A 13,468-nucleotide genomic window follows, 5' to 3' on the forward strand; every position below is an offset into this window, starting at 1 on the left:
TCGAGGTCAGAACGATTTGAACGTAAAGCAGCGGGGCCCGGGCGGGATAACCAGGGTTCCTGGGTTGGGACGGACGGGTTCGCCAGCAATTAGCATAGATAAGATGACATTGGTTTCTATTGGGACGGACGGTTTCGTCACCAGGCCTCCCAGTCCGGAGAGGCTGGTTGCCGACCGGTCACGGCGCGGCCGTCCGCCGCTAATCGTCGCCGCAGCGCCGCATTCAGACGCCTATATTGCCGGCTGCTCCCCAATACTGATGAGCGGCCGGCGGTGGCGCTGACCACTCATCCCACATTCTCTGCGATCAGCGCACAGCGCGAATGGGTTCCCTGGTCAGATCAGCCGTCGGTATTCAGGGAACAGCGCTGCCGGGGCTGAGCCAGGTCCGCGGCGGTCGGCAACCCGACCACAAACTGGAGACAGACACCGCATTCGAGGAAGGAGTGAAAGCCGCGTCAGGTGTGACAAACAAAGGTGGTCCGTCGGACCGCGGCCCTGCGACCGGTCGACTGCCTGCCGTACACTGGTTCAGTGCGGTGCGCTGTCGTCAGTGGCGGGCAGGACGGCCGGCGCCAGCCGGCGTCAGCTGACCGAGCACGGAGCAACAGCCCCGGAATGCAGGCTAAATACAGGAAAGTCGATGGCAGGTGCAACAGGAAGCCGCTACGACCTTTGTTACTGCACTGCGCCCGTATTCAAGGTGATTTCGACAGCTGTAATGTCCCCTAACGCTGAGTCCTTGCCATTTACGAGTATGCAGCTGCTTGTCGACCCTAATTGTGAGAAACCATTTATTGATCCCGATTAGGGCATGTAGGGAAATCGACATTTCCCCTTATTTAATTTGCTGCTTTTTCTGCTCGCCAAGACACGTCGATTGGCTTGTTTGCTGTCTTATTTCGCATTCTTTGCCAGTCTACAGCATCCATTCTGCGAGGAAAGTTCCGCAAATCGAGTTCGATTCAGCAAGGAAAATCCGATGGGAGTTGTTCGAACAACAACACCCATCAGACCGTATCCGACCGTGCGCATTTCTCCTCAGTACCGGGTAATCGGCTGTGACAGTATAGGCATAGAGAAACTGTCGGTAGGAGCTCCGTCATTACTAAACAAGATCACAGTCTTCACAAGGATGATCGTATCGTATACGACTCTAAACAATGCGTCGCAATGCCGGCGGCTGTCGTGTTGCGTCACTCGCACTAATTCGAGTTGGTTCTGTTTGTCATTGTTGTACACAGGCCGTCTCAGATGTCAATGGAGCGATTTCCCCACCGATTGATGTAATCGCTTTTTGTCAGCTGTCCACTTCAGTGGCCAACACGGTCACATTGGTACGGCTCTCGCGAGATTAAGCGGTAGGTTTTGCACTTTTACATTTCCGGCTATATCTCAGAAACTAATCGATCTACGATGAAGTCATTTTACACGATAATGGCCGGCTTGTGAACCAACAAGTCGATCGCATCTTCAACACGTAAAAGATTAAGACGACGGAGACATAGCCTGAAGTACCCTAAATTTTCTAGGTGCAAAACCTACCGCTAAAACCCGCGAGACCTGTACATATGACCAATAACTGACATCAGAGCAGTCTTATTACAAGTCGAGCAGCTAGCAGCGGCAAATTGCTCTGATGAGCATGAGAAGTATACTATGTAATCCTTGGGGAGACCTGCCGCCTAGTTGCAACTTGCACCATGTTCTGTGTTAACCAGCCGTTGAGGACGACCTACTAATGACTGATGTAGCGACAATTTTGTAAACATGGGAAGGAAACGCCAGCTTAGATCCGTCTGAAGCGCTAACAACAGACGGGAAGGGGGCTCGTGGCCACCCCATCAGCCGCAGCCGTCATTTAATACCGCGGACCACCCACCGTCTGACGGCCGACCGCCTACTGTCTACCGCCCCGAGCAGCCAGCTCATTGTTCCGAACACCCACAGCGTGATTGCCGAAAACCCACAGTCCGACTGCCGCACACCCGCCGTCTGATTGCCGGTCGCCCCCCATCAGACTGCAGGATACCGGCCGTTTCACGGCCGTTTAGCCTTCCACGCCGTCCCGGGGATCAGACCCAAGCTGGGCCGTAATACTCGTCTGGCGAGGCCGACATCGTATCAAACCGCTGCTCACTGCGCCGACCGCCGCCGAAGCACCGACCGTGCCGCCATCGCTGCTGAATCAACAGCGCCACGAATGGCCCCATAACGACGTGAGAACGAGCTCAATGAGCACTAGGACGGGATCGGCACAACAAACTGCGAGTTTGAGGCTGAAGTGGTCTGCCGGAGTAGCCTGTGACCTGATTTGGTCGGTGGATAAGGCTGAAAAGCCAGCCAATGAGCCCAAATGTCCGGTCCTCGTCTGTGCCCTGTCACCTTTCCGGGGCGCTGCACAGTGGGGATTTTTCCGATCTAGCACGTATTTATTCGTAAAGGGCAAACCATAGGTAGAATTGTAGCCAAATTGTGCACAGATGTTGGCTGGTGTGTCCTGGTGAGAATTTTACCTGTAAATGTGCATAGTCAACATAGTATAGGGGGTTCAATTGGACCCCCCGCTCAGCCGTTTGGCCCCTGATCAAGCTAGAGCTTCGCGGAAAAGTCAAGCGTGCTGCCTACGACGAAATTAGGCCGAATATATCCAATTTCAAAGTCCAAGGTCATAAGCTGACTTTCCAAGTCAGTTTAATGACCCAACTAAAGTTGGGAAATCGAGACCTCTTGAAACTTCGCAAAGTTAGGGTGTTACGGGGTATTTTGGGGTGCTGATCACGAATTTCATGTTTGTTTTGATCACAGACGATGTCTTTATGCATTTAGGCCAGGTCGGGTCAGGTCAGATTAGATCAATTAGTAGGCGTCCTGCCGGCCATCCATAGAAGTGTCACCTACTACTGGTAGCTTCGTAACATGGAACGAAGGCACTAGAACTACTTCGTAAATATTCAAATGGCTGCTAAAATCGAAATCAGCACCAAAAACTACCCTAGAAACAAGTAAAACTCGAAAAAGTGAACCAAGGTCATCAAAAGGTCAATGACCTTGACTTGACCTTCACGTGACCTTGACTCCCACCATTATGCATGGCACCAACATTATTTCACATATTTGAACGTTTAAAACCACAAAAAGACTGGAAACCGCGGATAATGTGAGCTGGCATACGCCGAATCGCGATTCCGGCCAAACATGGTCTCGAGAAATATGCCACAGGTCAAAGGTCAGTTGGGTCAGAGTCATGAAATTTTTAGGTTAGATGTAAAATTGATGATCTCGGGGGTACCGAAAGTTTCGGCGCGATCGGCCGCTTTTTGCGCGAGTAATTTGCGGAAAACCATGGGGTTTATCCGACCCCTACCCCCTCCCCCTCCCCACAAGTGCGATGGTTAATAAGGTTACGGTATGTATGATTTACGCTTGTCATCCTATTCCTAATGAATGTGTCTCAGAAAATATGCATCATATAAATCACGAAGTAAAATTATTCGCCTATGTCCGGAACATACCTATATCGTGCTGTTTGCCCTAGCGCTCCTCGAGTGGGGTGTTAAGATACTCTAATGTGAATATTCCGTGTTCAGGCAAGTTTCGGCAGCCAAACTAGGCGTTGTCTTGTGCAGAAGAAAGTGTCGAATTCGATAGGATATATTTCGGAGTGGAAAAGTGTGGAGAACATTGTTGATTTCCTACATTTATTTGGAATACCATTCCTTCAATATGGTGTCTGTAAGGGTTTTTTGTAAAGGGCATTTTTGTGACCTTAGTAAGGTTGTGGCATACTTTCTGTTTGCCATTCCATTCCTAACAAAGGTGCCTTTCAGACGATATGCAACTTTAAGACCTCGCAAGATTAAAACCAACAGGACAGGACAATGAAATTGAGCTATACTTTCGGGCCTTGCTGAGCCCATTGAGTAACCACGCATGAGTGTGAACTTTGGGCGCATTTTTCCTAGTTTTGCTGTGGACATCAGATAAAACAATGCCATATATGAAAAATTCAGACATTTCTTAGCCCTACTGACACAAAAAATAAACAAAAATCCAAAAAAGATTTTTTGAATTAATAGGCGCTAGATCGGAAAAATCCCCACTGTGCGCTGGGCCGAAACACAGCGCGTTATCGGTTGTCGGCACGGCCGGGGCGACACGTCTGTACAGCCGCTATCAGCCACCAGGTCACCGAGCGAACGGTGCGAGAGATGGAGACAAAGATACACGTACCTACTGTGAACACCGATAGACGACAGGACGACGCGGACACAGCATAAGCGCAGTTCCACGCACAGTGAGACATATCGTTAACGTGCTGAGCAAGGTTATGCAGAAAGCAGCACATAGCGACAGAAAATGGGATCATGTGGCGCTTTCGCAACTTCGGGCGGCCGTATGCACGGTTACAACACGTGTTTTTACGCAAAGTTGTAGCCACAATTTAAAGCCACGATAAATCATATTTGATTTGAAAATTGAAAAAAAAAACTAGCCAACATCAACTACCACAATGGCCCATGGCACAATCTCAAATTAAAACAAGCAAGAGCAACCAACCAACCTTTGGCTTTCGCGTCAGTTAGGAAGTCAGCAGTAACTTCCGTCTCGTAGTCACGCCGCTGAGTTCAGAGATAAGCCGGGTCCTGCAGGCCAGATCCTGAAAAGAAGGTTAGATATAGGTTAGATCAGCAGACAACGGCAGTGGACCGGCTGCTCTGTGATGCGGAAAGACGGCACTCACTCCAGCCATCCGCTGCCGTCACTCAGTCGTAGAGACGCAGCCTGTTGGCAGCTCAGACGGCTGAGCCTGTTAGGCGGCTCAGACTGGCAGACAAACGGCTCAGAAACGGGTTACGTCCGTCAATATATCCGCCGTGTCAAGCGCGAGGCAGCTCATTAGCAGTTGATTAATTTAAGAGCACTTATTTGATTAGGGTCCTGATTCGCTGAGATTACGAGGTTAAAATAAAAGTAGGTTGAGTGAACTGGTTTCAAACCATTGTTTTCCACAGAGACACTTGCAACGATGATAGAGGTTTTCAGTATAATTACACAACAACCAATAATCATGATTGCGCGGCATCTTAATCTAATCGTTTAATGACAGCTCTTGGCCGAGCGGTGCGTCCCATGGCGGAACCATCATTTAACCTCTTCACCTCATCATCTCCGAGGTTATCATAGCTCACCTCCGACAAACACATCAATCACGGCTCGCGGGATCCCTTGACCGGCACAGGTCACCGCAACCGATTACGGATCGGCTGACCGGGTCAAGGATGTCGCTGCCTGCTCTAAATGGACACCACCGGGTTTGAATTCAGCGAGACAACAATCGGAGTCTTGCGTGAGAAGTTTTAGCCTATATTTTATGGCCACCAATTACCGATATAAAACTTGCTAGCCAAGACCGGGGCAGGTCACCGCAACCGATTACGGATCGGCTGACCGGGTCAAGGATGTCGCTGCCTGCTCTAAATGGACATCACCGGGTTTGAATTCAGCGAGACAACAATCGGAGTCTTCCGTGAGAAGTTTTAGCCTATATTTTATGGCCACCAATTACCGATATAAAACTTGCTAGCCAAGATTATGGCCTCCCGTGCCTTCCTTTTGGCCGACCTTTTCCCATTTCACCTTGCACTGCTGAGCTCTGTTCCATCTTCCAGCCTCAAAATCGCTTTCATTGCTCCCGATTTCAAACACCCGAGCCTTACAATAACCCACCCACAGACCTCTGACTCTTCTGCCATCCGCCAAATAACAAGCCTCTTGCTCCCTGATACTCGCCACACACAGTCCACACACTCTCAGCTGCACAGAGGTCCATAAAGCACCAACGGTCGTCGGCCTGCCCTTTGAGCGTGTCGGGGCGGCGCCACATCACTCAGTGCATGACTTGATGGCCATCCGCCCGCCCAGCTCCGCCCCCGGACCAGACCGTCAGAAGCGCTGCTCTCGGGATGTAAATGATGTCGTTGGTCACCTCCCCCCCCCCCGTCCCTCTCCAGGAAGACCCTGGGCAATGTTGGGTCGCCGGTGATCCGAGACAGCTCTGGGGCGATGACCCACCCCGACGGAAGGCACAGGAGGCGGGGGGGGGGGGGCGGAGGGAATGCAGCGGTGCGGGTCGGGCGATACATTAGCAGGTCACACATTAGCAGCTGAGGCGCGCTAGCTGTGTGTGCATGTTTGTTTGTGTGTGTAATGTGTATGTGTGCCGGCGAAAGTGCCTGGCCGCTTGTCCGCCACACCGCCGCCGCCGCGCCGCCCGGGTTTGCTCCGATAGGTCACGTCCATGCATAATGGGGTCAACTTTGCAGCTGTGAGGCCGAATGGGGCGTCGTCGTCGTACTTCAACCCCGGCGGTGGTTATTGCACTGAAGGAGCCGGCCCTAGTACTGGCCACACAAAGACCGATGGTTCAGAGCGTGGGAGGGGTTCGACCGGGTCGGGACGCTCGAGGCACCGCTCGGGCCCGAGCGCGGCGGTCGACCAGGGTCGAATTGATCGGGGGCTGTCGGCGGAGGCGGCAGCCGGCATCGTGTCACGGCCACGCTCCACATCAGACCCGAGCCGAGCAAACAAACAAGTGGGCCCGGCGGGAGCGCCATCAAACGCCAATGAAACGCTAACGAAGGGTCGCGGCCGCGCCGCTGGGGGTCGGATGGGGACGACAGCGCGGCGGTAGGAGCTGTCTCTGAAGGCTGAACGGAGACGGAAGGTCAGCCGTCAGAGCCAGGTAGCCCCGCGTGCATTGGGGAGGTTCCCTGGTCAGAGCGGCTGACAGAAGCCATTAGAAGGCTGACAGGTGGCCAGGGTTGGGCGACAGAAAGGAGCTTTGCGCCTCGTGGTAATCCACAGCACGACAGGAACACCGGCAGCTTCGCCTCAGACTATCCTCCACACTCCACAGCTATTCGTTGACAGGTTGGCGCGGAAACAGACCGCCGCTTCACACACCAGTCAGATTTCTGACGCTTCTATTCAGACTCGTAACGTCGATGACCAGACTCCCAACACCACTGGCCAAACTTCCGACGCCGGCTCCCGCCTGCCGGCTCCCGCTTCAGGCGATGTGGATTTGGAACGCTGGAGCGCTGACCGGAGACAGATGGACAGATGTATAGATAGGACATGCCATTACGGACGATAACGATAACGGTGTGGCAGCTCACGGCGCACGTCCGGGTCCGTGCTCTACTGGACTGGAAAACGGTATTATCCAACACCCACCGGCACGATACCCGCTGCGTAGGGCAGAGTCACGGCCTACTATATACCTATCAGAGGCAGCGCAAGTCTCTATATGCAGGGCAGGGCAAAACCGAGCCAATCCACAACCCACTGTCGCAGCAAACGGTAGTGGAGCATCTGACGAACGAATTCGAACATTACAAAAGAAAAAAAACGCTTAAGAACAAAGCCAACGACCCACCGCGGGCAACGGATATAGGTACTCTTTAGTTCGGGCCGGTTCCGGCGCCAACGGGTGTCATGCCACATGAGCCGGTAAAGTTGACGATAGATCGTCGTAAAACAGTGACGATCATTGATTCAGTAACCCAGTTGGCCCGAGTGATGACCTTTCATGAAGCCCCTTATTGCCCCGGGGCGTGGCTCGGGGCACGGCGGTAAGCGTCCACAGTGAATACAGAGTCCCAGAGTAACGGTATATCCCCGGCTTACAAGAGCGATGAACGTGATATGGACTGTCGGACGATCCGGTTTCATGATTATAGCTCAATTTAAAACTACTTGAATCAGATCGCTATCGTAATTGGAGTTCCTTTTCACAAATGTGCTATTTAATGCAGACTCAAGTGAATAAATATCATCCCATTCCTAAAGGCACAAGCGGCCGTGGCTATGGCGAAAAGTGATTTGCTTTACGCGAGCTAGTCTAGGCATGTAGGTAAAGGAGCCTAGACCTTTGCGGAGCCAAGTCGTAAAAGGAGCCATTTGCGGTTTTTAACATTTTGAAACGGGACTAAATAAAACTACTAACGGTTTGCAATAACTTGAGTGTATGTAAATTACCTATACTTCAGTAGTCTGACGATGGCCTGGAACGTAAAAAAACGCGCGTAACATTCTCATAATAATAGCATTACAATCCAATGGCATGACAAAAATGATACCTGACAAGACGCATTCCTCCGGCCAGCACGTTTAGTCCGCACAAATAGGCCAACAGGAAGCAGGCGGTTTATGTGTGAGCGTCTTCTGTGCGCCCCACTGCCGGACGTCATTAAGGGACTGTCTTCACCGCACGGCGTCGCCACTCACCGAGCCGAGCAATTACGCCTGTTCAGCCCGGAATGCGCTAATGGTCGCGCCCGCTGGCACCGACTCACAGACACCGGTGCAGCGGAGCGGCCCAGCCGGGCGCACGGGATCGTCATGAACGCTGCGCTCCAAATGCTTCGAGCACGTGGGAGTGCGTGCGTGGGATGGCACGGGCTGCAGCGCCGCCGGCCGGCCTGCAAAACGGCTGTCACCGCCGGGCTGCGATAATTACGCCTGGGATCGGGCCAAGCAGCAGAGCGCAGGCCACCGCCGCCCGCCGCTGAGTGCGCTGGACGACACTTCCTGTCGAGTGACCTCGGCCGAGCTGACGGAAGACGGCGCACACGCACAGAGGCGGCCCTGAGAGGTCCCCCTCCGCGCCGCCGCAGCAAGCAGCCCACATCGGTCTTCAGTCGGCCCGCTGTTTGGTCTCTCAACATACAGCTCCAATGTTTGGCCGGAAAGCTGCTCATCAATATCCATCAAACTCGCCGGCGTAAGAGGAAGATGATACACTGCTGCGCAGTGCAAATACAGGGCTGCAGAGAGCGGTGGGAAAACCACTGCTGATGCCGAAACCACAGCTAATAATGAACGCTGCATGTGTTACGACCATATTCAGTGCAATAATGTGGTTAAGCGGGAAATACGAGTATTTGGGCATATGGCAATGACAATAATAAAAGGTTTAAAACTAAAATATTCAGTACATCCTTAGTGCTTGCTAGCTGGCATTTCAATTAACAAAATGTTCTCTCGATAAGGAGCACATCGTTTCATGTATGTCTCGTTGGTTGACGAGGGAATGCTACCCAATCCTCAAGTCTCCAACTTGAGGCTGGGCGAAATGGTTCGGAAATGCATCAAAGTGTTCTAAAAGCTTACGAATCAGACATCAGCATATTTCATTTCTTATTCCATAAATGATCCGCTTTGGCCCAGGGCTTTATCAGTCTGTCCGAGAATAACTGCAATAAATATCCCGCTGGATTGTGAGCGGTTTATCAGACAATCTCATCCAGAAACAGCCGAGACAGACTGATGGAGCCGGGCGTCGACAAAAAACGGGCACCGGCTCCGCCCGACGACAGCACGCTGAACTGTACTGGGTCTGCGCGGACATCACATCACAGCTCTGTGTCCAACCAGCCGGTCCCGGGACGGGCAGGCATTACATCACGGTATTTCATATGAAAATCGGCTCAATGACGAGTCACCCAACGGAGAAACCTGAAAGTTGGGTAAAACAGCACCCGGCAGTAGTCTGTATCTGAGGCTGCTCCGGCCCGCTGCAGCGCAACCACTGATCGAGACCGTCAGCAGATCTGCCTACCCCTCCCTCTCATGGAATGTGTCCATCAAACGCGACGACATCTCACATACATCAGTCTCCAGTGAGCCGAGACGTGTCAGCATGTCGGCAGGCCCGCGGCGCCGACGGAGCGGATCTCTGAGACCAGGCAGGCGGCTGACATGCCGGGAACGTGACCCCGCAGAGGTCAGTTAGACGTCCCACGGGCATCAGCGGGCGTACCAGGGTGTGACATGTGACCCTATAGAGGTTAACTAACATACCAGAGGCATGTCACGTGACCCTACAGAGGTCCGCTGACATACAGAGGACAGCTGAACTTAAATGACTCTGCAGAGGTCAACTGACACACCAGAGACGTGTCACGTGATTCCACACAAGTCAGTGACATAACGGGAAGAGTAGCAGGGAAGATCGCAGGCTGCTTAATATCAGTGCCTGTCCTTCAGCAATGATTCAGACGGATCATTGCTACTAACAGACCAGCAATGATCCAGCGGTGGAGGTCGTCGCCATGTTTAATATAACCAGCCCGTCGCTAGCTGTGGTGCGGTGTAGTGGTGTCAATCGGAACTTGAATCTTCGGAATTCCGATTTTGTCCAATGTCCAATTCGGAATTCGGTTGGACAATGACAGCAGGCTTTGGACAACTTTGGACAATCGCTTGCTACACCTCAACATTTTTATAAAGTAATCGTGTTTAACCCTCGCGGGCCCGGGGGGGCGTTTTTCGCCCCCCCCCCCCTGGCGAATATTTGCGATAGCTCCCGAACGCTTAGGGATAGGAAGGCGAAACTTTCAGTACCTTTTCTCCCATCAATTTGACATCTTCTGAAGTAAAAAATTTGGACCTAGCCCCCTTGATGACGTCACAAGGTCCATTTTTCTAGACCCCTGCACGGCAAACTTCGGCGTCACAGACGCAAACTTCAAATAGCTGCTAAAAATAGAGTTTTAGAGATAAAGACAAATTACGAGCACGGTTGTGTTGCATTTGACCTAGAGAAAAATAGAAAAATAGTTTTGGTGACCTGAGGTCAGAGGTCAGGTCAACGACCCCGAAATGTGGTTTTAGTTTTTCGCAAATAACTTCGACAAAAATGGTCCTAGAGCTACGGCAGTGGTACCATCGCATTCGCCTTGTCAAGTCGCGTCGAATGATATATATTTTGTTCGGAAAAGGTCAAATTTTATGTTGACCTCATGTGACCTCGAATGACCTCTGGTTGACCTTGACACATGAAAGGTCGTTTATGATGGATTTGTACCCGCTGATCACGAATCTGGCATCTATTTTCCTCTAAGCCTTCATTTAGAGCTTCCGGATTGCAAAATTGTCTTATTCATTATTACTAACTTGAATCAGTGAAATAGCCTCTAGCAGGGATACTCTTCTGTGACCTTGACCTTTGAGCAGCCTTGTATCGTAAGATGAACCACAAATAGGGAACTGATCAGCCTCAAAACATTTCAAAACATCTTGGAAGTTAGCACGCAAGATATGCGAAAAAGTGCCAAGTTTGAGGTCAATTTTGAGCGTGACCTTGACCTTGACCTTTCACTTTGAGCACATTTTCAGAATCCTCAGATTCTCTTCTTTCGTTTGACAGCCAATTTTGCCGGTTTGATGCAGCCTGCCGTCCTCTAGAAGGATTACTTTGAGATCACTACACATGTGGCGGTTTTTGCCTTTGACCTTGACCTCTGACCTTGAAAATTGACCTGAGGTCAAAAATTTTAGGTGCATTAGAATCGTCTCGTAAGGACCTTTCGTTTGGTATCGCTTTTGTTTCCGTAGCTCCCTTATTTACGGAGTTAGACAGGGGGGCGAAAAACGCCCCCCCCCCCGGGCTGCGGTGGTTGGGATTACCCCCCGGGCCCGGCCGGGTTAACATTGATTGGCTATTAAAAAGCCAAGCTTTCGATATGATTAACACTTTTGAGCTGGTAACGATACATTAACAGCAAATTAAATAACGGTGTTGAGTGTAAACTATTGCGTAGATGTCGGACATCTTTGGACAAATGGCTGGCTTGGACATTTTTGGACGGACAGTCGACGCCAGCATTGGACATTGGACGGACATTGGACACATGTTTTCTGAAATTGACATCACTAGTGCGGTGTGGTCTGAGGAGCCCCCGGGGGCCGCACCTACACTTCACCGACGACCTCGGCACATCACCAGCGCCAATCTGCGGTTTATTTATCCTCACTACCCGAATGAATCTGGCCTTGAAATACTAGCAGCACTCCGCTATGCTGTTCTGACTCACTACTGACTGCTGTGGACATTGGACACAATATACTTGCACGGGATAATCACTGCACTGGGTTCAATAACACGTATGCATTCGAGTATCCAATGTGCCTTACGTGCCCCGATACCCCCGAAGGAGTACCGCGGCGCAATGAAAAATTAGCGTTACGTTTCCGGAAGGTATAGCGGCATAATTTAGGTATACGAACTTATATAATTTCATATCTACACGGACCGTTATCGATGGCCACGTAATAAAATGACCAGACACTTGGCAATACGGAAACATTCTAGACGTGAGCTGCAGCATAAAGCAGGAAAGGCTATATTCGTTACATGACACATGAGAAAAGGCAGACCCTGCAGATCGGTGCCCATCCAGCCATCGTCACAGATCCCGGTCAGATACCACTTATGTAACTCATAAGTGAAGTCGGCTTCCTGAAAATCTGACGAGCTCCCCGAAGACTACCAAAGTTCATGCCAAAGTTTGTTGTGTCGCATACCAAGTACTGGCCGGTTGGAAATGACTTGCTGGTAGTTTTGATATAAATAACTCGAGTCGGTCAGCCCGTTTGTCAGAGCTCAACTGCCGCAGCCCAGACCTAGCTCAAATAGAGCTCACACGGCTTCGAAAAAGCGTAGCTCGGAAAATCACAAGACTCTCAGCTATTTCGCCGTTGGCTCGCCTCTGCTCGGACCTCCAAATCGGCCTCCTGTGATCCGTTATACATACACCTGGCAGGTTTTGAATACTCTGTCAGCAGCCGTCTTAGACGCCGGGTGACCACCGGACCGAGCACTTTCCCGGAGCCGCATCTCTCCAGCAAACGGCGTTCGCCGTACAGGCGGTTCCAAGCCGCGCATGTCGTGCCCAGCTGCGCAATCTGAGCTGTCTCTCTACTCCAGATTTCGGGCGTAGTGAGAGGAAGCGCCGCCCTTCAGTTTTGACTTTTACCGTGAGAGGAGGCCCGCCCAGCTCAGAGCAGCACTCCCCGCGGCGCGCCCCGTCTCCGCAGCCCGCCCGCCCTGTCGCGGATGGTCGACTCTCTCCCTCTCCAGCGGCGCTCCCCACTTTCATCAGCCGCCGTTAGATCGCGAGTGGCCCGGAGATGAGTGCGGCAGCCGGTCCCGACAAATTGACTCCACCCGGCGACGCCTGGTACGGAAAGGTCGGGTCAGGCCAGGTCAGGTTAGCCGGGTGCCTGGGATGAAAGACGGATTAGTCGTTGCGGGTCACCTGTGCTGGATTTCGTCTGGTCTCGATTATGCGAATGCGGCTGAGTGCAAGTAATACCGACGACAGAGTGAGAGCCCTGACCAGCATGAACATGGCAGCACGCCCCGCTACAGCCAGCACCAGCGTGGCAGCGCCGGTGTCAGTGTCAGGCCGGTACCCAGCGTGTAACTCTGGCCGGACCGGAACGGCCGCCTCACCGCCGCCGGAGCCGCGGGTAACGGTCCGGCTGGCACGACACGAGCCACGCCACACCACACAGAACCGCCTGAGGCGGCGGACGGCCCGGTCCCGAGCCGTCGCTGCCCCTGTCGTCCTTGTCAGCCGTCGGCAGCTCGTCCAGTGCGGTGCAGCGCTCATCGGCC

The 13,468-nt window shown here is 52.2% G+C and overlaps 1 protein-coding gene across 3 annotated transcripts in view; it reads right to left on the reverse strand.

Moving 5' to 3' along the window:
- LOC122364986 (leucine-rich repeat-containing protein 24-like) overlaps positions 1 to 13,468 on the reverse strand; it is a 58,663-nt gene that overhangs the window by 17,329 nt on the left and 27,866 nt on the right. For 2 of the 3 annotated variants that reach the window (XM_043335840.1, XM_043335839.1), the window contains one exon: positions 4,565 to 4,660. The gene's annotated coding sequence lies outside the window, so the exon portion shown is untranslated. Of the gene's footprint in view, positions 1 to 4,564; positions 4,664 to 13,468 lie in introns of all 3 variants that reach the window. The other variant, XM_043335841.1, reaches the window with a different exon arrangement.

Source organism: Amphibalanus amphitrite, unplaced genomic scaffold (genome assembly GCF_019059575.1).
Source record: "Amphibalanus amphitrite isolate SeventyFive unplaced genomic scaffold, NRLGWU_Aamphi_draft 000710F_arrow, whole genome shotgun sequence".
Lineage (NCBI taxonomy): Eukaryota > Metazoa > Arthropoda > Thecostraca > Balanomorpha > Balanidae > Amphibalanus > Amphibalanus amphitrite.